The sequence below is a fragment of the Brachycentrus maculatus genome, unplaced genomic scaffold, assembly GCF_059751285.1.
Source record: "Brachycentrus maculatus isolate JH-2025_06_01 unplaced genomic scaffold, ASM5975128v1 h1tg000058l, whole genome shotgun sequence".
In the NCBI taxonomy this organism is placed as follows: Eukaryota; Metazoa; Arthropoda; class Insecta; order Trichoptera; family Brachycentridae; genus Brachycentrus; species Brachycentrus maculatus.
Window position 1 is genome coordinate 22,103 of NW_028280812.1, and position 27,205 is coordinate 49,307.

Genomic DNA, 27,205 nt, shown 5'->3' on the forward strand with positions numbered 1-27,205 from the left:
TATAAGACTTGGCAAAATATTATATGCAAAACATAAGTTTTCCTTCAAGGCCACCATGAAGTTACCCCTACTTCAAACGAACTTTGATTGTTATGCAACAAAGTTGTAGAACCTGTTTTCATTTTCCATAAAGTCACCAAAAAATAAACTTAGTATAAAAGATCTGTTCATAAATGGATAAGTTGGAATAGTTGGTAGATCTGAAAAAGATCGAAACAACTAAAACTGAAAACAATTTTTTTTGTGGTGTATTTTTGCGGTTAAAATAAATTAATTTATGTAATACACAATGACTTGCTTAACTATTTTTCATATATTTTTTTAAGCTAATAGAACAAATTATATGTTTTCTCTCAAAATATTTATAATTTATAATTTAAATATAATTTAGTTTAAAAATCACTATTTATATTTTATTATAACTTAATTATAATGTGTACCGTTTTCAAGACATTAAAATTAAGTTATAATAAAATAGTTATAGTGATTTTAAAACAAAGATTTATTTTAATTATTAAATGGAAAATCACAATGTGAGTGCTTCAAATATAAATTATATAATTTATAACATTTTAGAAATTTAAAAAATTAAGTTTTAACTTGGTTCATACTACTACCTCTAAAAATGTTAACTCTTGAAATAGTGATATTTACCTTGTAAAACTTTAAATTAAAATGCATAGATTTTACCTTCAATTGATTGCCGAATCAATTGATGAAAATATTTTCCAAACTGAAAAAATCCAATAATTGGAGATGTCAAACTTGTTGAACAAGTTGCGAAACTCGCGAAATTAATTTCATGCAAAATTAACGCTTCCTTAATTTAACAAAGAAAAATAAAACAACTGTCGACCGCCGTCAAACATTCCATTATCATTCCGGTTCCTTTTTACGAAAACGGAACAACAATTCAAGTTTTGGAAAAGGCCAAAGAAATTGTTTTGTCAAAATAAGACAGGGAAATTATTCATTTAGGATGATGCATTATTTATAAGTTGAAAAGCTTCAACAGTTTTCGCAAAAGTTTCTCAGTGGCCTGTTTATACAAAGGGTGTGGAATCTTACAACCTTCAGAAGGCTTTTTGCTTGATGGAATGGGGCTCAATCTGAACAACGGATACACAAATGTACATCGCAATATTTTGTTGTGACCTTAAAAGCAGAATAATAAATATTTTTAATAATAAAAATATTTCAAAGCAATATAAATTAGGCATTTTTTTGACATTTTAATAAAGGTGAAGCAGAATAAAGAAATCTGGCTAAATACAGAGCTTACGATGTGTCATAGGCTAGTTAAGTGATCACTTTTTACAAGTGTTATATTCACCATTCTACCCATGATTGACAACCACACAACTCAAATTTTTTAAACTCATACATATATAAACAATCTCATGACGTTCCATGATTTACTTCGTAATAGCCATCTATGTTTGTATTAAGAAAGCTTTTATTTAGGAGAGACTTTTTAATTTATATGCAAGATCTACATCCAACATGATGTACAATAAATTTGACGTCGAATTCTGATGTGTATCTAAGTAGTTGTAATCCTTTTTCTTGTTATTGCAAAATAAAACCGTAATAAAATATGTTAAAAAAATTAAAAATACAACTTATTTGTTCAAACGTATTAATTAAACTTTCGCTGTGGACAATAATTAAAGGAAATTCAATTAAAAACTTACAGAAAAATTGTTCATTCCCAAAAATTATTTTTTATTGAAAAAACAACACAAATGCATTAAATTTTAGGTTTGTAAATAAAAAACAGATTATTTTGTTGTAGAGTATTTTGTTTAAATATTGTTTTTTACCAAATTACCATATGTTTGTTTTTTTATTTTTTGTTTTTTATTGAATTAACAATCTCAAACATTATAATTTATTTCAATTTGAAACATTAATTTATTCAATGCAAAAAATTAAATAAATATAATATCCATTTACCAGAAACTTTTATTATCCATTTCCTTAAAACATCTTGAAAGTAATGAAAAAAGGAGGTAGGAGAAATAAATATTTTATTATCTCTCAGGGATGAAAATGTTGTTCTAGATTTTTTCTTACGATTCTGGAATAATATTTTCAGCGAGACAATCGACGCGAAGGCATCTTTCGGTTTTAACGTAAAAGTTAAGTTTTCACATTTTCGCCGCTAGGGGCACTCAGTACGCCGGGAACCACCTCCGCGTCTCGACGCTTTTCGAAACAGCGCCGGTCGGTCCCAAACACTCGTTCTGAAACATTTTAAACTTAAAACTCGAAGCCCTGAAATTCAGGTAGTTGCAACTGTTCAAAAATCTACAACTGTGTTTTAAAATATGTGTAAAAATTAAACAAAATATTTAAGTAGTTATTTATGTAAATGTTTGTGGTGGTAGACTTAAATTAAGAAATAAATGTAAACTGAGGTAATATCACGTGAGTTATCGTGTTTCGTGTCGCATATAATATTACAGATTATGAGTAGTGATACGGTTTTTATTTGGTGAAAATAAGTGCTTTTACCTTCATGCATAATCAAGCCATTAATTTTAAGATAATGTTACTTTTTAAATAGTTAAAATAAATGTGTATAATCGACTTTATGACCGGTAGATGCATTAGTAATGTTTTAACTGATAGTTGGTGTTACGAGTGATGTGATATTAAGAAAAATCGTTTGGGCTGCTTTGCACGAAAAATCACCAAAAAGGTAATTTATTTTTATTTTGTTCCATTTGCTTTATTTAAAAAAATGAATTATGCTATATTTAAAATTTATTCGTCAAAAAAACATATTTTTACCAAATCTTTTTTTTTTAAATATGAAACATTTTATTTTATTTTTATGTTCAATACGTATAATTTAGTACTATTGATTATTATTTCGTATGTTCCTTATAAAATAAATACAAGGTTAATATATATAGACAGCAAATTAAACAAAAATATAACATGTTAATCTTTATAAAAGAAGAAAAAACCGTTAGAAACGGATTAAATAATAAATAAAAATTCGCCTGAATAAAATTGTTCATAAAACCAATTTATTCACTTTTCAATACATTTCAATGTAAAATAAATAATTACAAAATATTAAAAGGTTGAAGAACAAATTTTTGTAGTAAAATTTCCTATGACGAAGAAGAAAAGCAATTCACTATGATGTTTTAGACGTCGTTTTAATTATGTATCGTTTTCTCATTAAAATTAGTTGCTCCTTTAATGAAAGGAAGCCAATAATGACGTAGAAATAATCTGTCTAGAGAGAACTAATTATCTCTACCGAAGCTTCAAGAAATCCAGGAAATAATATCTCCAGGAAATAATATCGGCGGATAGTAGTTTTATGTAAATGCTATTATTTTTCATGCGGATTTTATATCCGGGAATATAATCCTTGAGGTGATTCCAAACTCATCTCATACAATGAATATTTATCTAATTTTTTTATCAAAATATATAAATAACGATAATTTTAAAACAACTATACCTTAATTTTAAACAATGGTACACTTCAGTGTAATGTTTTAAAACATCTCATTTATTATAAGCTGTGCACTTATAAGAATGTTAATTTCATTTAAACTTTATAAAATTAATAAAATAAATTGTTTTTAACCGCTTTTTATACAAAGGTACATTTTTTCTCCAACCGGTTTCGACAAGAACCTTGTTATCGTCAGGGTTGAAGATGTACTCAGGTTAAAAACAAAGTTGTTTTTTTTATGAAGTTTATTAAATATGCGAAAAACATGCAAAAAAAGATAAATTTGATTTATAAAAAAAAAACTAAATAATACAACAATCTTTGTATTAATATCTGCGAAGTTCTATTCACTCAATACCACTATGAAAAGTGGCACGTTAGATGTTTAGTAATAAGTAAATTGTTGGTAAAAACACTGTTAGCTTAAAAGAATTATTTCTGATCCAACTTTATCTAACCTTACTTTACCTTAAAAGATTTATTTTATCCACTGACACTTTGTGATGGAATTACATTTTTAATTTATTATTAGATTAAAACCAATATTATTAGCTTTTCCACTTTTTTATTTGACCAGCGACCGGGTTTCGTCGTTACTGACATCATCAGACTTACTTTACCTTACCTTAACATCGTGCCGCTCCCCGCAGGAGAAGGCGAAGACAAAGAATACCATACCACATGCAAAGGGATCGGTGTAGAATTCTTTGCACTCTGCAAACCCCTATGGTCAAAAAATAATACTTAGTCATGCAACACTTTTTCGCTTAAATTACCTTACCCTACATTACCATCACGTCGTTGACCGCAGGAATAGCCAGAGAAACAACTCCATCATAATGCCTGTGTAAAGACAGCGGTGTGGAATTTTATCCACTCTGCATACCTCTTCGGGAAGTGGTGTGATGGTAAATTAACCCTTTTTCGCCTAAAATAATTTTATTTTTTTCTAAATATGGTTTCTAACGATATCTCAAGGTATTTTATATTATTTTTTGACATCTCATCAAAGATGAAGAAGAATATGGAAGTCTGGGCATTTACGGGGCTTACGACCGTCATAGGCTGGTTTGAGTGATCACTTTACACACGTGTAACATTCACCAATTCTACCCATTATTGACAACCACACTACTCAAATTCTTGGAAGTTCTATATATATGAACCAATTTAGAAACCTTGTTCATGAATCACTAGAACTTCACTAGAGACATCTATTGGTGAGATGTAAAGAAGCTTTTTATTAAGCAGAAACTCTTATATTAGTATGTGAGATCCGAATCCTGGATTATAATCACACACATGAGAAACGCCAGAAAATACCATTTTCATTTTTATTATTAAGCTTATAATTTGACCAGATAATTTATTTACAACATTTTGAGTGTGTCCAAATACTTGTTCACAAAATCTGGATTATCTCCAATTACAGGAGTTATTTTCATATTATTTTTTGACATCTCATCAAAGATGAAGAAGAATATGGAAGTCTGGGCATTTACGGGGCTTACGACCGTCATAGGCTGGTTTGAGTGATCACTTTACACACGTGTAACATTCACCAATTCTACCCATTATTGACAACCACACTACTCAAATTCTTGGAAGTTCTATATATATGAACCAATTTAGAAACCTTGTTCATGAATCACTAGAACTTCACTAGAGACATCTATTGGTGAGATGTAAAGAAGCTTTTTATTAAGCAGAAACTCTTATATTAGTATGTGAGATCCGAATCCTGGATTATAATCACACACATGAGATACGCCAGAAAATACCATTTTCATTTTTATTATTAAGCTTATAATTTGACCAGATAATTTATTTACAACATTTTGAGTGTGTCCAAATACTTGTTCACAAAATCTGGATTATCTCCAATTACAGGAGTTATTTTCATATTATTTTTTGACATCTCATCAAAGATGAAGAAGAATATGGAAGTCTGGGCATTTACGGGGCTTACGACCGTCATAGGCTGGTTTGAGTGATCACTTTACACACGTGTAACATTCACCAATTCTACCCATTATTGACAACCACACTACTCAAATTCTTGGAAGTTCTATATATATGAACCAATTTAGAAACCTTGTTCATGAATCACTAGAACTTCACTAGAGACATCTATTGGTGAGATGTAAAGACGCTTTTTATTAAGCAGAAACTCTTATATTAGTATGTGAGATCCGAATCCTGGATTATAATCACACACATGAGATACGCCAGAAAATACCATTTTCATTTTTATTATTAAGCTTATAATTTGACCAGATAATTTATTTACAACATTTTGAGTGTGTCCAAATACTTGTTCACAAAATCTGGATTATCTCCAATTACAGGAGTTATTTTCATATTATTTTTTGACATCTCATCAAAGATGAAGAAGAATATGGAAGTATTAATAAAAAGTTAAGTATTTTTCAAATTTGACCATCTCAACAAAGATGAAGAAGAATATGGAAGTCTGGGTATTTACAGAGTTAACGACGTATCATAGGCTAGTTAAGTGAACACTTTACACGAGTATAACATTCACCATTCTAGCCATGATTGACAACCCCGCTTCTCAATTTTTTGGATGGTTTACATATATGTTCAACATCATGACACAGTATTAATGAGTTAAGTACTACAATCTTTATTGAGAAATAAAATATAAAAATAACTACTAAAAGGAAAAAACCCAGGTTTCTAAACAAGTATTTAATCAAAATCAAAGTATTGCGAATAAAAATAGGTGGCTGAATTATAAGCAACATTTAAAATAGTCATGTTTTTAAGTGTTTTCCATTGTGTTAAAATAATCCTGAATTCATGTTTTGTACACAAATAGGTCCGTGCTAAATAAAAGCTTTCTTTATCTAACATTGAGTGCCTTATGAATCATTGCACTAAGATAAGAAGACTTTATGAGTCTGTCAAATGTCCGCCTCTGTAGTAAAATGGCAAGTGCGTTTAGCTACCGTGCTGAAGGTTTCGGGTTCAATTTCCAGAAGGAGGGGATCGGATTTTTTTTAAAGGATTTTACACCCTCATATTTACTTAATATTACCCTGGACTGGTTCCTGAAGCGCAGGAGTGATCACCTTGCCTTCATGTAAGTAACGATCAAGATAACACTGCGTCATAACTATGCAGTGCCCTTTGCACTATTGGGTGCGAATAAGGGTTAGAAAAAGAATATGTGAAGGCAAAATCAGTATTATAAAACAGTGATATCTAGCTATAAAATCTTTTGTTTTTGAGGCGCAGAACTGACTTTGTATTTTCAAATAAAATATATTACCAATGCATTTATCTAATAGACTGCCCTATGGATCATTGTGCTAAGATAAAAACAGTCATAGGATTTACGTGTCTGTTAAGGTCAAATAGGAAATTCCCAATGTTCAATTCTAGGGGTAAACATTTAGAATCTAGACACGTAAACACATAAAAAATAAAAACAAAGAAATACATCCCCTATTCGTCACATGCCTCGAGGGATGATCACAGGCTAAAATAACATAGTCACACATGCGCAGATGCGCTAAAACCATTATGAAAAGAAACTTTGTGTTTGTAATATATTACAATAAAAAAATATTTATTTAGTATTTAAACTTGGCACGGTCAGGTATGCCAAATACTTGAAAGTGGTCTGGTTAGGAGTAAAAATAATCGGTGGGCATGTATTAGGAGATGTACGTGGTACATTATGAACGTGGAAGAGGCGAATAATATTTGCAAAGACAGAGTGGTGTGGCGTTCTATTCTTTCAGCCTACCCCTGCGGAGAAGCAGCGTGATGATTAGTTAGATAGTTATATACTAAATTACTTATTCTTTTCAGACTGTTGATGTCCGTAAAGTCGAAAACCGTTCGCTGGTTAAATACACGTAATTTAAAAGTGGAAAATTATATTTGGTCAATATTTTATTTACTATACTAGAGTTGTTGTCAGTCATGTGTGGAATAGGTAATGACTGTATAATGTTGTATAAAGAGATCATTTAAACCAACCAATGATAGGTTGTTAGACCAATTTATACTTAGATTTACAAAAAAAAAAATTTATAGACACTTCTTTATTTTAAAAACATTTGTATGCATTACATTACATATAAAACATATCACATACAAAACATATTACATGTGTCGGGTTTTCGGGAACCCACTCTATCAGAATTTGATACATATTTCTAACAACGAGTCGCTTAGGCTCACAGAAATAGTATGAAATTAAAATATATTTGTGTAAATAATAAAAACACAAATATTTATTTTACACACCCTATATTTACATTTGAAAAATAATTATATATGAATGAATTGTAGTTTTAATTACAAAATTTAAGTAAATTGTCTCTTTACAAATAAGTTATTAATAAAAAATAATCATAATTGGAATCACACATTCAAGAAATAAGTAAAAACGTTGACTAATTAAAACTAATTGCTAAAATAAAATAAAAGTTTGTGAAGGAAGAGATTTATTTATAATCGTGAAAACGTTTCGTACAAATTTTAACATTTTTCTTTAAAAATTCTCTTATTACGACTAATTCATCGATAATTGGAGTTTTCTTTTATAAAATTTTCTAAAGAAACATTAAAACGAAATATGTTTTCATATTGAAGTCGTATTTTCGCAAATAATTAGTGAAGGAGAAAAAAATAAACATCTTTCCTCATTATATTTTCATGTTCAATGATATCTTTTTTTTTCAAGTATAAAAATATTTTTATAAATACGTGATCTTACTTTCAGATCAAAAGTATAAGAAATGAACAACGTATGAAAAACACATCATTATATATGCCACGTGTTGTCAAAATAACATTTTTATTAGAAATATATGTATTTTATACGGAAAACATTTTGAAGATACTGAAATAAAAAAAATGATATCATCTCATATCATAGTTTTGATATTAAACAATTATTTTACCAAAACTAACTTATTTAAAAAAATGATAATTTAAATCTCTAACATATATATCATTTAAATTAATCTTATATAATATTTCTTTCACTGAACACTATCTTGTTTTTTCATCTGACGTCTAGCTCTATCGGTTCGCGACATCTAGTAACGGCATTGCGAGACCTGCATTAAATATAATTTTTGGACAAATAAAGCACATCCTAATATATGTCGAAAAAATAATAACACAATATTAAACAGTATGGAAAAAATTGTGAAATAAATCTTAAATGTATTTATTGAACCTTATTCGCTCCCTATACCGCATATGAAATCGACAAGCTGTCGACAGTATTTTCTATCGATTGCCATCTCAGATGAAAATTCAAATGGAAGCTACCGACGAATTGTCAGCAGTAGACGTCCTGGGCTAAAGAGACCTGATACTTATAATATTAATAAAATAAATAATAAACCATATCCGCTCCCTAGGTGGAGCATATGGAGTCCACAAACTGTCTCCAGGCTTTTCTGTTGGCTGCCAGCTCCCTTGCATCCTCCCAAGTCAGATCCGCGTCCCGAAGCTCTGACGAGAATTGCCGACGAATTGTCAGCAGTGGTCGTCCCGGGCGGCACAAACCTGATGCCTTATACTAATTTATAATTGCTTATATATATATTGTCGATTCACATACAAAAATGAGCAATTTTAAAGCGCACTTTTTTCACAGTAAGACTTTCTTTAAATGTGAACTTTAAAAATTAATAATATCTTGAATTTTAATAAAAAGCTCAATTTTATAAGGACAATTTGATGTTATAAAGAATTCGATACGAAAAAAAAGTTTAGGAAATTTCAATGAAAATACTTGTATCTCGCTTGATAGGAAATTGGTTGACAATATAAAAAAAATGCCGGTGACGATATTGAAGTGTAGATAAAATAGGCTTACTCCACAGTCCCTGCAAAAAATATCGGGTTCAATATTTTCATTTTATTTTATCTCTTTTTTTATGTTAAAAGAAAAATGACACAGGTTGTAAATTTCACCAGTTGTTAAGTAGTGCAACCAAAGATAACCGTTAGTGGAAAAGGGGGTAATAAAAGAAAATACGCAGACTTTCAACACTGATGTAAGAAAGTGAAATACATTATTTACAAAACAAGTTTAAAAGTAGGTGAATACGATCCCGTTCATAAATGTGTGAGATAATCTCACGGAATTAAAAATAAAGATATAAAATGGAATGAAAACCTGAATTAGGAATAATTAAAAAGTTTAAATAGTTATTTGAGGTGGTTTGGAGGTGTAAAATACACAGTACAGAGTAAGGTCAATGGAAAGCGCTACAGAACCATAATTACTGACTTCTTCGTACCTTAGTTGAATGGCATTGATGTGACAGATCTGTGGTTTCAACAAGATGGCACAACATGCCACACGGCGGGTACAACCATCAATTTATTGCGGGAAATTTGAATTTGTATACCTCTAAAAAAACAACCTAAAGAATTATAGATCCAAATATTTTGTCGGAGTGTGTATGCTCAAAAGAGAGTAATGTCTCATATCAAAAAAAGTTTGTATACCTATAAATCTTATCGGGATGTCATTATGCATGAAATTGGAAAAACGGATGAATTACTCTGCAAGTCGATTATTTTTGAAAATTTTCCTTTTTTATTAAAATTCGTAATGTTTTGTTTATTATTTTTATGAATAAATTATTTAGTAATCATCACTATCTACTATAATCAATTAGGGTTTTCAGAGAGAATAGAAAGCCATATCAATCTGATACTTTTTTTTAAATCTTCGTCTCTTCCACATTCATACTTTTTTATTTATATTAACCGACAAATTTTTCCAACTCCTGACTTGACCATTTTTAAATGTTTGAAATACTTGAACATGCAAAGATTTCTTCGATATTCCTCTGCTACTATTGAAAACATCCTTCGCCTCATTAATTTGGTTAGTTATTTTTTCTTTGATTAACTCATTTAAGTAACATGTTCAAGCCATATTGAAACACGTTTTTTAAGTATTTGAAATACTTAATCGTGACAAGTTTTCTTCGGTTTTCCTCAGTTACTATTTACAATTTCATTTACCTAATTAAATTGTTTTACTTTTTTTTGTCTTCATTCATTTAATTCACACCCATCTCAAAAAACCCATTTTAACAATAATGCTATTGTTTTTAGACTTTCCTAGTTTAATTATTGCAAGTATTAATAAATCATAAACATATAAACAATAACCTAACTATGAGTATTTCAATGTTTTAGAATTTAGTACATTAACCCTTGTACTAAATTCTGTACATAAAAAATTTCTGTGCATAAAAAAAATTGTACATAAACAGTTGGCTTGGCGATGTATTCCGCATGCCTCCTGAGAGCCTTAATCAAGCTTGCCTCTTTTACAAGGCATCAGGTTCGCGCCGCCCAGGACGACCACTGCTGACAATTCGTCGGCAGTTCTCGTCAGAACTTCTGGACGCGGATCTGACTTGGGAGGATGCAAGGGAGCTGGCAGCCGACAGAGAAGCCTGGAGACAGTTTGTGGACTCCATATGCTCCACCTAGGGAGCGGATATGGTTTATTACATAAACCCTGATGGTGACAAGGTTCTTGTCGAAACCGGTTGAATAAAGTGTACCAAAGAAAGTGGTTAAAACAAAGTTGTTTTAATTTATAAAGTTTATGAAATGTGCCACAAAGTATCTGCGAAAAACATTTAAGAAACATAAAAACTGTCTTCAAAATACGCCATATAAAGCAATAATTAAAACAAGACTTCTCTAGTTAAATACAAAATTTAAAATATATATAAACATTTTATGTGCCTCTACTACATTAAAGACACAAATATTTGTTGTGTAATTTGTAATGTTTCGCACAATATTCCTTTGATTTGTTTATAGGGTGGGGGGTTACTTTACCGGTATGCTAAGAGCAAACGTTTACACAAATTATTTATGTGTGCTTTAGTAAGCGACACGTCCCTGCGTAATAATTCTTCCAGTATTGATTATTTATTATTGTTGTGTTAGGGGAAGGGAAGAAGGCCTACCTATGTACATAATAATATAATGGAAATTATTACCACCTATCCACCGCTGACTGTGTGCGCTAACAGCACTCCAACTACGAATGTTGTGTTCCAGTAATTTATGTGAAATCAATACTCTATTTTATTTTTTCACGTAAATCAACTTGGATACGCAACTGTTAAAATGTAAGTCAAATAAATACAATAGAATTGTTTTTATTCAGTTAAATTAACATAAAAACCTTGTTTTTGTTACCACTTAAGTATTATCACATTTATTTATTGATTCGGCACTAACTTTGTGGAATGACATGATGATTATTTAAAAAAAATAAAAACTTGTAATAAAACACTTCATTCTTTTTATTTTATTATACACGACTAGTTTCGAAAACTTTCCTTTTTTCAGTTTAAATTTTAACGCGTAGATGAAAACATCGGTTAGTTTTCGAAACTAATCGTGTATTATAAAATAAAACTCTTTAAATGTTTTATTACAAGTGATTCATTTATTACATTTAAGTTTTATACTGACATTTCTTAGTGGAACTGCATTTCACAAAATAAAATAACAACTATTTAGTTAATCCACTAACATTTTATTGACTCGCGACCGGGTTTCGTCATAACCGACATCATCACCATTCTGATGATGTCAGTACTAGAAATAGAAAAATAATGAGATATAAAATAATATGATGAATGATAAGGAGAGAGTAATATTACCATATAACAATGTAAACAATGCTTTTAATAAACAAAATATAAAATAAAAAGATTACCTTACTTACAAGTTAACTTACCATCAGGCCGTTTCCCCGCAGGGGTTGGCAGAAAGAATAGAAAGCCACACAAATCTGTCCTTGAAAAAAAACATTGCCTCTTCAGCATTCATACATATCTTCATACATAGCTGCCGAATATGCCGACTCCTGACTTGACCACGCCCATCTATTTGGAATAGGTATTCCAAATAGATGGGCGATCGTGCCAAGTTGTCCTCGGTATTTTCCAGTTTCTATTAACAACAAAATTCGCCTAATATAATTTGTTATTTTACTCTTATTTTGATTTTTCCGATAAAATCAATATTTTGCTTTTCGCATAAATCTTAATTCTTCTGCTTAAATTTGAATTATTGTCAACAAAATTTGAAATTATTTTTTTTCTTAAAATTTGTATTTTTTTTTTTAGTATTTCAAGTTTTCGCTTTTCCCTTTAACTTGCAGGTGTCACTCAAGTGAATGCTACGTAACGCCGAAGTTTCACTGATTAATGGTAAACCGTCGTGTAAAAATCCTCGATGGATAAAAAACATAGGAAAAATGAGCTATATACGTGACCTTAATACTACGCGATCGTTTTTTATTCTCGCGCTGTGTTGACCCATTCCGCGATGCTAGTATATCATGATTTTAGACGAGTGCTTTGCCGAAAAAGTGCGTTTTTAGGCCATATCTGGAAATTGAAGACACGCGCTAAAAAATGTATTTGGTTAGAAAAGTTTACTTTTACTTAAAACAAGTCACGTGTGTATTAAACGAACATCATATCATTTTTTGACATCTCATCAAAGATGAAGAAGAATATGGTTGTCTGGGCTTTTACGCCAGATCAGCGTTTCTAATGTGTTTGATTATAATCCAGGATTCGGACCTCACATACTAATAAATGAGCTTCTGCGCAATAAAAAGCTTCTTTTCATCTCACCAATAGATGTCTCTAGTGGAGTTCTAGTGATTCGAGAACAATGTTTCAAAATTGGTTCATATATATAGAACTTCCAAGAATTTGAGTAGTGTGGTTGTCAATAATAAGTAGAATTGGTGAATGTTACACGTGTGTTAAGTGATCACTTAAACCAGCCTATGAGGGTCAGAAGCCCCGTAAATGCCCAGACTAGTATTTTTCATTAAAAACGATTTATTTGATATAAATTCAATAAAATAAATAAATAATTTAGGATTCAATTTTCCTCATTTAAAGTAAAAAATCTTCGGTCATCGCAGTTCCATAAATACATAAATTTGTTTCGTTTCGATCTTACATCATCCTTTCGAGAATTTGTAGAATTCTGAAGACGGGAAAACAAGATTGAATTTAATTTCGAGGGTAGTTTTTGGCGTGGGAATAAATAAAAGATCAGCTTCAGAAAAAAATCGAAAAAAATTAAATTTTATACGAAAAAAAATGCAAAAATGAGAATTGTCATGAGAGGTAAGGCTCTAAAAATTAACAAAAAAAAGCATTACTTGCTAAATTAATAATGAGTTTTTGGTATAGGAATAGATAAAATAAAAGCTTTAGAAAAAAAAAACAAAAAAAATTAAAACCAAAGAATAGCTAAAATGAGAATATTCAAGTTAGGTAATGTCTTAAAATTCAACATAAAATTGCATTACTGGTTGATTAGTTTAGTGGTCACTAAGACTGGTCAGTAACAGGTCGTAAGGTCTGTAAATGCTTTTTTTATCATGTTCTTTCACAAAAGAATTTTCCATCTAATATAACAATTTATAAAAATCTTGGAGAAAACAAATGAAGGAAATCCAGCATTAGATAATATTTTAAGCCCTTAAAATATTCTTAAAAAAGTCGAAATGTTTTACTGATAATACTGAAGGTGCCAAAAGTAAATAATAAAGCAAAAAATAATGAAATGTTCCCTTAACTTCTTTCACTGCTATACATAATTATTTGTTCAACCCTTTATTCTGTTCAAACATCATTTAATTTCACAATGTTTTGTCACATATCGAGCACTCCTTTCAAGAACGTCATAAATCAAAAATCGTCAATTTTCAGTTGTGCATGTTTTTGGAATGCCCAGAAAATGTACTATATCCCAGCAAAAGAGGCATATTTTTAACATAATATTTACCCGCTACAGGGCAGAAAGTGTTGTTTTTGCATTTTGAACAAAAGGTATTGTTTAAATATTTTCTTTAAATAAACTTAAATAAACTTTTTTAAATGGAGAAAAAACCTTAAGGTTTCACCTAACTAAAAAGATCTGTTGAACAGTAAAAAGTTTAACAAGTGGCTTGATAATAATTTATAATACATTATATTATATTTTTAAACTTTAAAAACGTTCTCCTGAAAAATCGAGTTTTTTTATTTATGACGTTCTTGAAAGGAGTGAGCGATATGTATTTTCTTTCCATTCCTCGTCATAGCACATAATTTCTCTTTTACTCCTTATCCGTTCATGCGGCCAAACTACGGAGTAAATTTCCTCTTCATTAATTTTTGGCATCTTAACAAAGAAAAATATGGAAATCTGGAAATTAACAGGGCTTATGACCTATCATAGGTTGATTATATGATCACTTTACATTCTTGCAGCATTCTTCATTCTACCCATGATTGACAGTTACTATACCCAATTTTTTTAAACGCCGACATAAGCTCCTAAGTAAAAACCCAGATTTATTTACAAGTATTTGGTAACACTTAACAAAAACCTTGTCATCATCGGGGTTTATAAAATTCTTAAACATTAAAATACTCATAGTTAATTACATAAAATGGGCCACAAAGTATCTGCGAAAAACATTCAAGAAAATAATGGTGAATATTTTACAAGAGTTAAAAGATCACTTAACCTATGGCAGGTTGTAAGCCTTGTGAATACCCAAATTTTCACATTCTTTGTATATCTATGTTAAGTTGCCAAATATGTAAAAATTAATAAAGTGTGGTATTGAAAATCGCAGTGATGTAACCCATTTCCGTCCACAAATTCCATGTGTCAAATTCACGTTCGTCATCGGAACAGCCTCCCGATTCAAATTATCACGTAACTCCGAAATTTAACGACAAATCCGGTTCGGGGCATGCTAGTTCATACGGGGTTGGGAACATAAAAAATTCAAATTCCTTATAGATTCACGTACAAAATAAATCCCGTCAGATTGCTACGTATTGGAAAACAATCGTGATTTAAGCGGTGGAATGTTATGAGCTATAAATTCTAGGCATTTTCTTTGTCTGTTTATCTTGAACCTCCCTCAAAGTATACCCTTAGACTACGTTAGAACTTGAAACACCTTCCCATTCCTTAGCAATTTTGTAAAGAGGGATAAAAGCGTCGGCTATTTTTTAAATCTTATGGAACAAAAAGCAGTTTCAAATTCAATCCGGAAATACAAGTTTGCTGCTGAAGAAAATTCATTGAACGGAGCAAATTCTGTATTATTTATTTATTTGTATTGAAAATTTTCACAATTAATATAAGAAATGAACAATTTTAAATGTTTGTCCAATTTTTTCGTAAAAAACAATCAATAAAAGAAAATTAAAATATGTTAAATTAACATTTAGATAGAAATCATATTTTTTGGATATCCTAGTATATTTTAACATTTCAACATTGATGAAGAAAAAATATAGAAATTTGGGTATTGACGGGGCTTATGGCCTGTGGTATTTTCAGAGCTTATGGCTGGCTTAGTGATCACTTTACACAAATGCGACATTTGTCATTCTTTTGATTGAAAACAATACTATAATATTCAGAATCAGAGTTCACAGCAGAATCGATGTTGGATTGAAAAATCTTTTATTAAGTAGAGATTCTTTTAAATGTACGCGAGATCCCAACCTTGGACTATTTTTACATACTAGGAAATTAATGAAAACATTTCCAATTTTTTTATGCAGGTTTTAATTTGACCAATATTTTTTATTGAGTGTGTCTAAATTCTTGATCACAAATCTGGGCTTTATTAAGGGAAAGGTTTTCTTCCTTTTCTATTCAACCTAGTTGAATCACAGCAACGCTTAACCAGATAACGGTGAATAAATAAATTCAAAGAACACAATAAAACTAAATAGTATAAAACATTGAGGTTAAAATTATATTTTCCATAACAATAACAAACTTTTAAGTATGTTTCTGAGGTAAGCGTTATATTAACAGCACTGAGCAATAATGCGACTAGTTTGCAAGGCATCTAGTCAGTAATGTCCCTAACTAGGTGAGGTAAGAGGAGTAGTTGCCAGCTGGTGGCGGTATATGTTGCCAGCACAGACTTACCAACTTAAGCATCTTAAAAAAATCTTATTCAATCTGGGTAAGGCAAATAAAATAGCAAAGTTTGTCTCAAAATAACTCATAATTCAATATAAATTGTACAACAACAACTATGTGTACCATTCAAATAAAATGTGACTGTCACATCCACTGTGATAAAACAATTTTCTTTTCGAGTTATGTGGAAGGCTACACGAAATATATCATTACTTTTTTGGTATAAGAAAATACATTTTTATATCAGTTTTTCAACTTTCTTTTCAATACTTGCACTGAACAAAGTTCTGTTTTTGATAAATTCGTTTTCTGTTCCATTAATTTAATGAGTCTTTGAAAGCCTTTTTGCGATTATCTTATTATTGAGTTAATGCACAACCTTGACGATTTTTTTATAATATCGTTTATTTGTTAAAATTTCATACGTATTTAAACATATATACATACATGCATCGATTTATATATACATATATATATATATATATATAAATATATATATATATATATATATATATATATATATATATATATATATATATATATATATATATATATATATATATATATATATATATATATATATATATATATATATATATATATATATATATATATATAAATAAATAAATATATATATATATATATATATATATATATATATATATATATATATATATATATATATATATATATATATATATATATATATATATATATATATATATATATATATATATATATATATATATATATATATATATATATATATATATATATATATATATATATATATATATATATATATATATATATATATATATATATATATATATATATATATATATATATATATATATAGATATATAAATATATATATGTATATATATATATATATATATATATACATATTTATATATTTATATATATATATATATATATATATATATATATATATATATATATATATATATATATATATATATATATATATATATATATATATATATATATATATATATATATATATATATATATATATATATATATATATATATATATATATATATATATATATATATATATATATATATATATATATATATATATATATATATATATAAATATAAATAAATATTTATTTTTATAAATATATAAATACTCAAGAAAATTAATAATTATAAAAATTAAAACAAATTACACAATGTTTCCAATATAAAATCTTAAACGTTTACCCATTTTGTTGTTAGCTCTCGTTCAAAGTTAAACTAAAAATCTCAATTTATTATGCATTTAAGTATTCTACTCCCATAATTAACCATCAACCCTTTGTTGTGGATGAAGCGAACATCATAGTCGTGCATTAGATGATTTTTATACTGGGTAATCACTTTTTACTAGTTTTTTGCCCAACTATGATATCGATCTACAATATTCCAGCAAAGCAATACTTTGGTTTACTGGAACATACCATTGTGTGTGTTAACAAAAAAAGCCTATAATTTAAGAATAAAAATTTGGAAACACTCGAACTATTGATAATGCTGTTTTATTATTTTTCTTTTCTTCAGAAAAATCCCTTGAATCCGTTCTTCTTCAAGGTTGAACTTTACGAATGATGTGACGGTTTGATACAAACTTAGATATAAGGTATCGGGAACACAGTTGAATTAAACGCAATGAACGGAAGTTAAGTGGAAGTAATATAATAAAAGGGACTGAGACGTCTTCGCGAACCATCAAAGGGACGAGAAGGGTTGGTTCAAGAAGGGTGAACTTTTATCTTGAGAAAGGTTCCTACGCCAGACTAGCCCCAGGACTTCAATGTTTTATTACCTTTCTTCAGGTGAAAATAAGTTATTGTTTTTCTTTCCATTTTTAATTATTTTCTACGATAGAAGCCTCCTATTTTATTGGATAAACAAACTTTTTAGGGGTACTTACCGAACTTTTTTATTGAATTTATTATAAATTTTACTCGTTGAATGTTAAATTACTTGCGTTTTTCTCAGTTAAAAGTAGTCAGTTGATATAATTTTATTTTTATTTGAAAAATTATATTCACCGAAGACAAGCAAGCTCTATGTACATATAATTCTCAGTCTTCGGCTTTAGTGCATTTTGGTCCTCAGGTCGACAAAAACCGGATGCGATTGATACTTGGCCAGTTCAATTAATACGTACACTGACGTATTAATGACTGTACTAATTAGAAGTACAACAAGTTTCTAATATATAAATACAAAAAATATTTCACAAAGTCATGGCCTTTGTGAGGGTTTACATTTTTAATTAACGTTTTACTTAGTTAATACCACTATCTCTTAAAATCTACTGTGACACGTGTTTCGATGCATTCCGCATCATTTTTAAACACCGTATGTATACATTTTATTTTAGGCAATAATAAAGGAAAGTGGAAAGAATACAATAGATATCAAAAATATAAATAGATTAAAAATGCTAATTAAAACTACAAATAGGAATTATAAGTTTAAAAGAAGAAGCTATTAAGAAAAAAAAATAGTAAATAATTTCCAAATCTAGATAATTTTTGACATCTCACCAAATATGAAGAAGAATATGTAAGTCTGGGCATTTACGGGGCTGACGACCGTCATAGGCTGGTTTAAGTGATCACTTTACACACGTGTAACATTCACCAATTCTGCCCATTATTGACAACCACACTTCTCAAATTCTTCAAAGTTCTATATATTGGAACCAATTTTGACACATTGTTCTTATCACTAAAACTTCACTAGAGACATCTATTGATGAGATGAAAAGAAGCTATTTATTGAGCAGAAACTCTTTTACTATATAGTTTCTCTAACACTTTTCTTCAGCTCATTCGTCGCATTTGCCTTAATCTAGGGAATATTCTCATATCTTCTTCCCTTCAAAGACTTGTTTGAGGAACAAGGAAAAGTCAGAAAGAGCTGGATTATGAGCGTAGAGTGGGTGTGGAAAAACAGTGATTGAACGTTTGGCTAAAACCTCACGAGTTCTGAAACCAGAATTGACTGAAGCCTTGTCGTGAGCGTTGTTGCTTCATCAGCTTGACTTTTTAGTCAAACACTCGATTACTGTTTATTCCCACACCCTACTCATCTGATCTCGCTCCTTCTGATTTGTTCTTATTCTGACTGACTCATTCTGACTTGACTTATTCCCCAAACTCAAAAGACATTTGATAAGAAAAAAATGATACAAATTTAAGGTAGAAAAAAATTCATCGTCTAAGTTTGTGTATAAATAACTTTTTTACGAAACAAAAAATGGACAGAAGAATGTGGCGTTCCATATTTTCTGCCTTCCCCTGCAGTAAACGGCGTGATGGTAGTAGTAGAAGGAGTAGTACAAAACAAAACAAAAATTGAGTGATAAAAATTATTTTGACCTTTATTTTTTTTCTGTTAAGTAGAAAATGTGATATCCGTCAAGTAGCTGCTGCCAATGTTGATACACATTTGAGACCGTTTTATATTTTTTTTTGTATACTGCAGTTGTCTAATTTTAAATTTCAAATACGATTGACTTACAAAGCCATTTACAAAAAATGAAACATCTTCCGATAGGGTGATTCATTTTGCGCCACCCCGTATAAAAAAAGGAAATAAAAACGCCTCATTTCATTCTACCTGTTAAAATGTAATCCTAATTATAAAAATGTACAGTTAACACAAAAGAGAGGATTACATGAAGAGATTTCGTGGTCTGTTTCCATTAAATTGATGATCCTTATTAAAATCAAGAGAGACTTAAACATGGCGTGGTCATAATTATCAGAGTCGAAGTTTAAGTAAATTCCGCTAATTGCTTTCATAAATTAATAACCGCCCTTAATAAAAGTTTAATCAGTTTTTAACTCAAACACGACCTAACGGAAAACCTTGGAGGATTGAGCATAAAAAATATGACTGGTACTGTGAATATCAAGACACGTACTCGTTATTTAAAGTTACCTATTCTGCGTAAAATATTAATTCTTTAGTATTGACTAACCAACAATTGTCTTAAAATGAATTAAAAAGTATAGTAGGAGTAGTAAAAATTGGGACTGAAACTTTTAGAAGAAACTCAATATAAATTTTAAATCGTAATAAAATAACTAAATATTTAATTCACACCTTTTTTTTATTTATTTATTCCAAACCCTAAATTGAAGGTTTCTAAAGCTCTATCAACCCTTGTATGCAACTAATGGTTCATAAGGCACTGCATCAAATCGATAAAATATTGAATTGATAGTTCATTATAAAAGTGCGTTCATTAGATGCAGTGCCCCATGCGCAATTAATAAGATAATAATAAATAAGAGTTATAAAAATAATAAGAAGTAATCTACAAAAATACTTCATATTGTATTTGTATTTTGACATCTTAACATAGTTGATGAAGAATATGGTAGTTTGAGTATTTACAGGGCTTATGACCTGGCATGAGGTAATTCAATGATCTCTTTATACACGTGTAACATGCACTATTATACCAATGGCGACAATATCGTAAATCTCATGATGTATTATGTGTGAGTTCACTTGAGCCACCTATGATTAGGTTGATAATTTATTTATCAGTGATTATTTTAATTAGATGTAAGCAAGATTTTAATCGGATTATTTTACATGCTTGAAGACGTCTGAAATCACAATTTTCTATTTTTATGCATATGACTAGACCATTTTTGGGTAACAATGATTTGAACACATCAAAAAATATTGTAAATTAAAAAAAATGTATTGAATTAAAAATAAGTATTCACTAAAAATCGACAAAATACAAATTTTACACTTCAGTGAATGCCCTACTTACGCATGAAGTTTCAGTAAAGCGATTGTAGCGTAGTCGATATGAATTTTCATTTCAGTCAAAAAATTGTTTGATCCTTGCGGAACTAACTTTCACCAAATAAAACTTGAAAGAGGGTGGTTTTTTCCGCCAAAGTATTTGTCAAGTTTCATAACAAAAAATTGACAAATCATTGCTTTTCAAGGTCCCAAAGTTTGTATCGAATCCTTTTTATATGAAAACATGTTGGTTTTTCCAGTCCTAACTTTGGGATGGTCGGTCCGAGTGAAGTTCGAGAATGGTGGAGAGTTAGAAGGGTTGTAAGAGGTGAGAGGGAGGAAGAGGGAGGTGGGGGGATGTAGGGGGAGGGTCAGATCCATTTCAAAGGCATTAACAATACTGGAAACTCGCTGTCCAGTAGTTAAATCGATCAGATACATTTTTATTGAGAACACTCGCTTTTAAGTTTTACCAACGAACGAGGTCCCCACAAAGTCTTCCTTTGTGGTTTTGATACCCTTTTAAAGTACGTTAAGTGGTGTATATAACACAACATACATATGGTATTTATAGTTTATATCTTCTTCTTTTTCTTCGTTAGCCTCGTGGCCTGTTTTGCATATAGTGTTTCTACAGCCAGACAATATGAGACGAGCAGGGCATTCCATAATTTCTGCCTACTCTTGCCTAGAAATGGCGTGATGGTACTAATAGTACGAACAATATTAGTATTACAAGTCATAAACCGTGTTAATGCCCTGATTAACATAGTTTTTGGGTCAAAAAATCACTTACATATCTCTGTAGACATCTATAACACTCATATTATTTTTTGACATCTCATCAAAGATGAAGGAGAATATGGAAGGAAGTCTGGGCATTTACGGGGGTAACGACCGTCATAGGCTAGTTTAATTGATCAATTTACACACGTGTAACATTCACCAATTTTACCCATTATTGACAACCACACTACTCAAATTCTTGGAAGTTCTACAATATATTTATGAACCAACTTTGAAACATTTTTCTTGAATCACTAGAACTTCACTAGAGACATCTATTGGTGAGATGAAAAGAAGCTTTTTATTGAAAAATAATTCTTTTATTAGTATGTGAGATCCGAATCCTAGATTAAAATCACACACGTGAGAAACGCTAGAAAATACCATTTTCATTTTTTTTTTTAGCTTATTTGGACCAAATAAATTATTTACAACATTTTGGACATACTCAAAATGTTGTAAATCTATAAAAAGCTTCTTCTTCTCCTACTTCTCCTTGGCGTAGGCCTTGTGGCATGTTTTTTAAGAGAGATTAGCCTCCTGCGATGTGGATTCCCAGCTTTTGATACATCTCTTTAGTGGTCTGACCTATCTCATTTCTTCATTTTGATTCACTTCTGACTCTGCGCGTTTTTTTATAGAAACCCGCCATAATTTATCCTGATAATCCTTTGAAGAACTTTCTTGTACAAAGGTTTGGAAATACTAAACATGCTGTTAAAAATAGTCCGTCCTATTAGACAAAAATCTATTCTTTTAAGGCATAGTAATAATAACATTAAATTTTTACTTCTAGAACCCTAATGACCTAAGTTTATCTAATGTAACAAATGCTAATATCACGTTAATTCTAATATATTATATCTTTAAATATGCTGATGTTATCTTATAAAATTCAACAAAGTAAAACGTTTAATAATTTAACAACCCTTACGTGTGGTGGTGTTTAGAATATTTCGCGAACAACTTTGAAGTTAGTACCCCGTAAGCCTTATCTGAAGTTATTAAGAAATTCTTTCGTAAGTGGCTCTAAGATAATTCACATGTAAGGCGGCCGAGGGGAGTTTTAGAGGTTTGGGGTTGTGATGGATGACTTACGCTTAACCGAAGGTATTTTGTGAGCTGCATTTTCAAATTCTCTTAGCATAAAAGCTTTCAAATTTAATATGAACATGTACTTGTGCCTTACTGGATTTAACTTTCTTCAAAAATAAATATTGCATTTGACTTTACATTAATCATATTATACATGGTTTGACTTTGTTTAAACATATATTTTAAATACAACATTTTGAGTGTGTCCAAACACTTGTTCACAAAATCTGGATTATCTCCAATTACAGGAGTTATTTTCATATAATTTTTTGACATCTCATCAAAGATGAAGAAGAATATGGAAGTCTGGGCATTTACGGGGCTGACGACCGTCATCTGCTGGTTTAAGTGGCCACTTTACACACGTGTAACATTCACCAATTCTACCCATTATTGACAACCACACTACTCAAATTCTTGGAAGTTCTATATATATGAACCAATTTAGAAACCTTGTTCTTGAATCACTAGAACTTCACAGAGACATCTATTGGTGAGATGTAAAGTGTGTAAAGTGGCCACTTAAACCAGCCTTAAGTCAGCCCCGTAAATGCCCAGACTTCCATATTCTTCTTCATCTTTGATGAGATGTCAAAAAATGATAAAAAAATATATATATATATATTTTATAAATTTATACATATATTTTACAATTTACTAATGGCGCTTTATTTTTTCTACAGCTTTACCCCTCAAAAAAAATGCTCGTGTGCTTTGAGAGAGAACCACACTGTTTAATTTCAAACACGACTGAATTAATAGTTTCTTTTTTTATGTTTTACGTACTAAATATCTCATTTTCTTTAAACTTATTATCACATATGTTTTGATGCATTCCACATCATTTTCAAATACCGTATGTGAAGATAAGTCTGAATTTGCGTGTTTAAGGCTTTCTGCTAAAGTTAAACTAGTAGTATACAAAGTAGTGTCCTGGAACCAACACTAATGTGTAAAAATATAGCATGGAGTTGGCAACAAAAGGATTGAAGAAATGTATTATCAAATTTTATCTCGTATGCTATCAAACGATGTGTGATAGATATTTGAATAAAATAAGTGGAGAATGTAAGGCACACAAGCATTGTCGATAACATTAACAAAAGTGTGTTTAGACGGTCACATATGGAACGAATGAGTGGGGAAAAACAGTAAAATAAATTAATAAAGCGAATAACGTTGGAAATAAACGCAGAGGACTGAGAAAAATGGAAAGATCAAGAATATGCATGAATGTGGAAGAGGCGAATATATTTTTCACAAGAGATTGGCTTCTCTCTGCTTACACTTGCGGCAAAGCGGCGTGATGTTTACTTAGTGAGTTAGGTATAGAAATTCCCGCGTTTTAATTAAAAATGCCAGAATGGAGAAGTATACGTGTGAGTAACACGAATAATTGCTAAAACTCAACTGGTACCTGAATAAAAGACATCCAGAAGACAAGGGCCTAATTGAAATAAATAATTAACGTATAAAGCACTTCTAGAAACAAAGTTTTCACAAAATTAAAGTACCCAACCCTCTTATCCTGCCTTAATGTGAAAACAAGGGTTGATAGAGAGTTTTAAACAATGTCGTAAGGTCTATATAAAAGCAATAAATATTTTACAACCTCTTTTAGAATAGGACCCGTTAAATTCCTATAAAAGGGAGCCTGACACAATGTTACCGCAGTTTACAGGAAATCTTTCAATATTAAAATATCCGAAGATCCGTAAATTACAGGTGGAGTTGAATAAATCAGTGTTTTATGAGATAAGGAAAGGTGGAGGACTTACATAATGTAATATGATGAAAATGTCTAAAATATTACGTTAGATCTGATTTATATGTGATTACTTAGAACATTTATATTTTGAAATGATGATGACACATGGAGTTTGTGGATGGAAATGGGTTACATGACTACGATTTGCATTGTTTATTTTTACATCTTAACGAAGATGAAGAAGAATATGAAGGGTGAGTTTTTCCGATCTATTATAGGCTGGTTAAATGATCACTTTGCACACGTGTAGCATTCGCCATTCTACCCATGACTACTACACTACTACCGCACTACTAAAGCTTTTGGAACTCCTTGATATATTGATCAATCTCATGACGCAGAACACATATAAAAATAACTTTTAAGTGGAGAAAACCTAGATTTGTGAACAAGTTATTGGACACACTCAAAATTTTGTGTACCTAATTACATTAATCGAAATTTTATAAACCTAAAAGGGTAATTCTATTCCCAGTCCTCTCTTTTTCTTCTTTTCCTATCACTGTCATCTGATTTTCTCTTTATCCCATCCTTATCTCATATCTCTTCTTATATATAGACTTTTCCTACGCTTAAATGTAAAAAACTGTAAATGGTATTCATGTTTTTTTTATTGTATTCTGATTTATAATGTATTAAAACTGTTGTTTTTCCTTCTAATAAAATAAAATAAAAAAAATAAAAAATAAAAACATTTAAAGATGGTTAAAATTATTTTTTAAAGAAAACACTTGTTTTTTTACCACTTGAGTTTGTTTGGCGATTAATTTCGGGAGCTTAGCTTCCATCTTCAGGTCTTAAAGTAAACTAACATAAAGTTCACATTTAGACCTGAAGATGGATGAAGTATTTTCTTCCAACATGTCTTACCACAAAGTAAATGCCGAAATAATAAATAAAATGGTTTAAATGTATTATTCTATCGAAAAAATCGAGATGACAAAGCATTTTTCAATGCGTTTCTGTGTTAATCTTTTCATTTGTTATTTTTTTTTAATATTTATATTTTATTCCAAAATACAGTAATAAAAATGATGGTTTTTACATTTTTTACACATTTTTTTTTTGAGAATCAAAACAAATGTCTCAACAAACTCAAAAGTGGTCTTATGCAAGGGTTTTATTTTTAAAGTGAAATATTTTTTTTAACAATTTAGATCCTTGCGTTTTGAAAGTCAACTCTTAGAAAATATAGTCTCGTCTTGCGTAAAGTGATGCAAATCTAAATTTTGCCAATAGCAAATCAAATACACTAGAGACAATCCAAAAAATATTGCAAATTGAAGTACCTACGGATATAAATTGTGATTGGAAATCTCGAATAAGGTGATATTAACTGGATGAGGGTAGAAATACAGGGGATGGGGAAGAGTGTAATCTTTTTAGCAGGCTTTTTTTTACTAGGTCAAATCCGAACAGCATTTGAAAATACGAATAGAAGTGGAGTAGTAAGTCCATTACATAAAACAATTCGGTATGGATTCTTCTTCGTGGGGTACAATCTTTGTGATTATTGGTTTGTTTCTTTCATAGTTTGTCTCCACCCTATCTATCCTCCGCTCGTCTCTTCAACTCGGCGTACCTGCTACAATGCATGTCCGAGATAAATTTATTCCATGTAGGTTAAGCGAGGTCGTCCACATTTCAATTCCATATAACAGTACGCTTTAGACTAGAGTTTCAATTGAGAGTTTTTTTTTATTATTTTTTTAACTTATAATTTATTTAAAAAAAACATATTAGATTTCTTAACAATAAATTAAATTCCTTTGTACATATTATTCGAAAAAAACACAAACACGAAATACGATAAAAACAGTTTTAAAAAAAGTCTGTTATATCATTCATAAGTATTAGCAATCAACAACGAGTGTAAGTTTCTCTCCAAGCACAAGAGTCTCTTTATTGGAGAGAACAGCGTAAATTATATAAAGATATTGTGTTTTAAAAGTGGAAATGTCTAACAAATAAATTAAATTATAATTTTTATGTACAATGATTAAAAAAACACTCGTTTTATACCACTTGAGTTTTATTAAAGACTACATGTTTCAGAAGTTAAACTTCCATCATTCAGGTCTGTATAATAACATATTATTATACATACGTATTGTTATTATACCGACCTTAATGATGGAAGTTTAACTTGTGAAACAAGTAGTCTTTAATAAAACTCAAGTGGTATAAAACAAGTGTTTTCTTTAATCATTGTAACATGTCGTACCACAAAGTTAATGCCGAAACAATAAATAAAATATTTTGATTGTAAGAACA

General features: G+C 29.9%; 1 protein-coding gene across 1 annotated transcript in view; it reads left to right on the forward strand.

Annotated features, from left to right (window-relative positions):
• Window positions 1–2,176: 2,176 nt before the first annotated feature.
• LOC148311726 (uncharacterized) overlaps window positions 2,177–27,205 on the forward strand; it is a 207,358-nt gene continuing 182,329 nt past the window's right edge. Inside the window, exon 1 of the mRNA XM_088256169.1 lies at window positions 2,177–2,704. The gene's annotated coding sequence lies outside the window, so the exon portion shown is untranslated. The remainder of the gene's footprint in view (window positions 2,705–27,205) is intronic.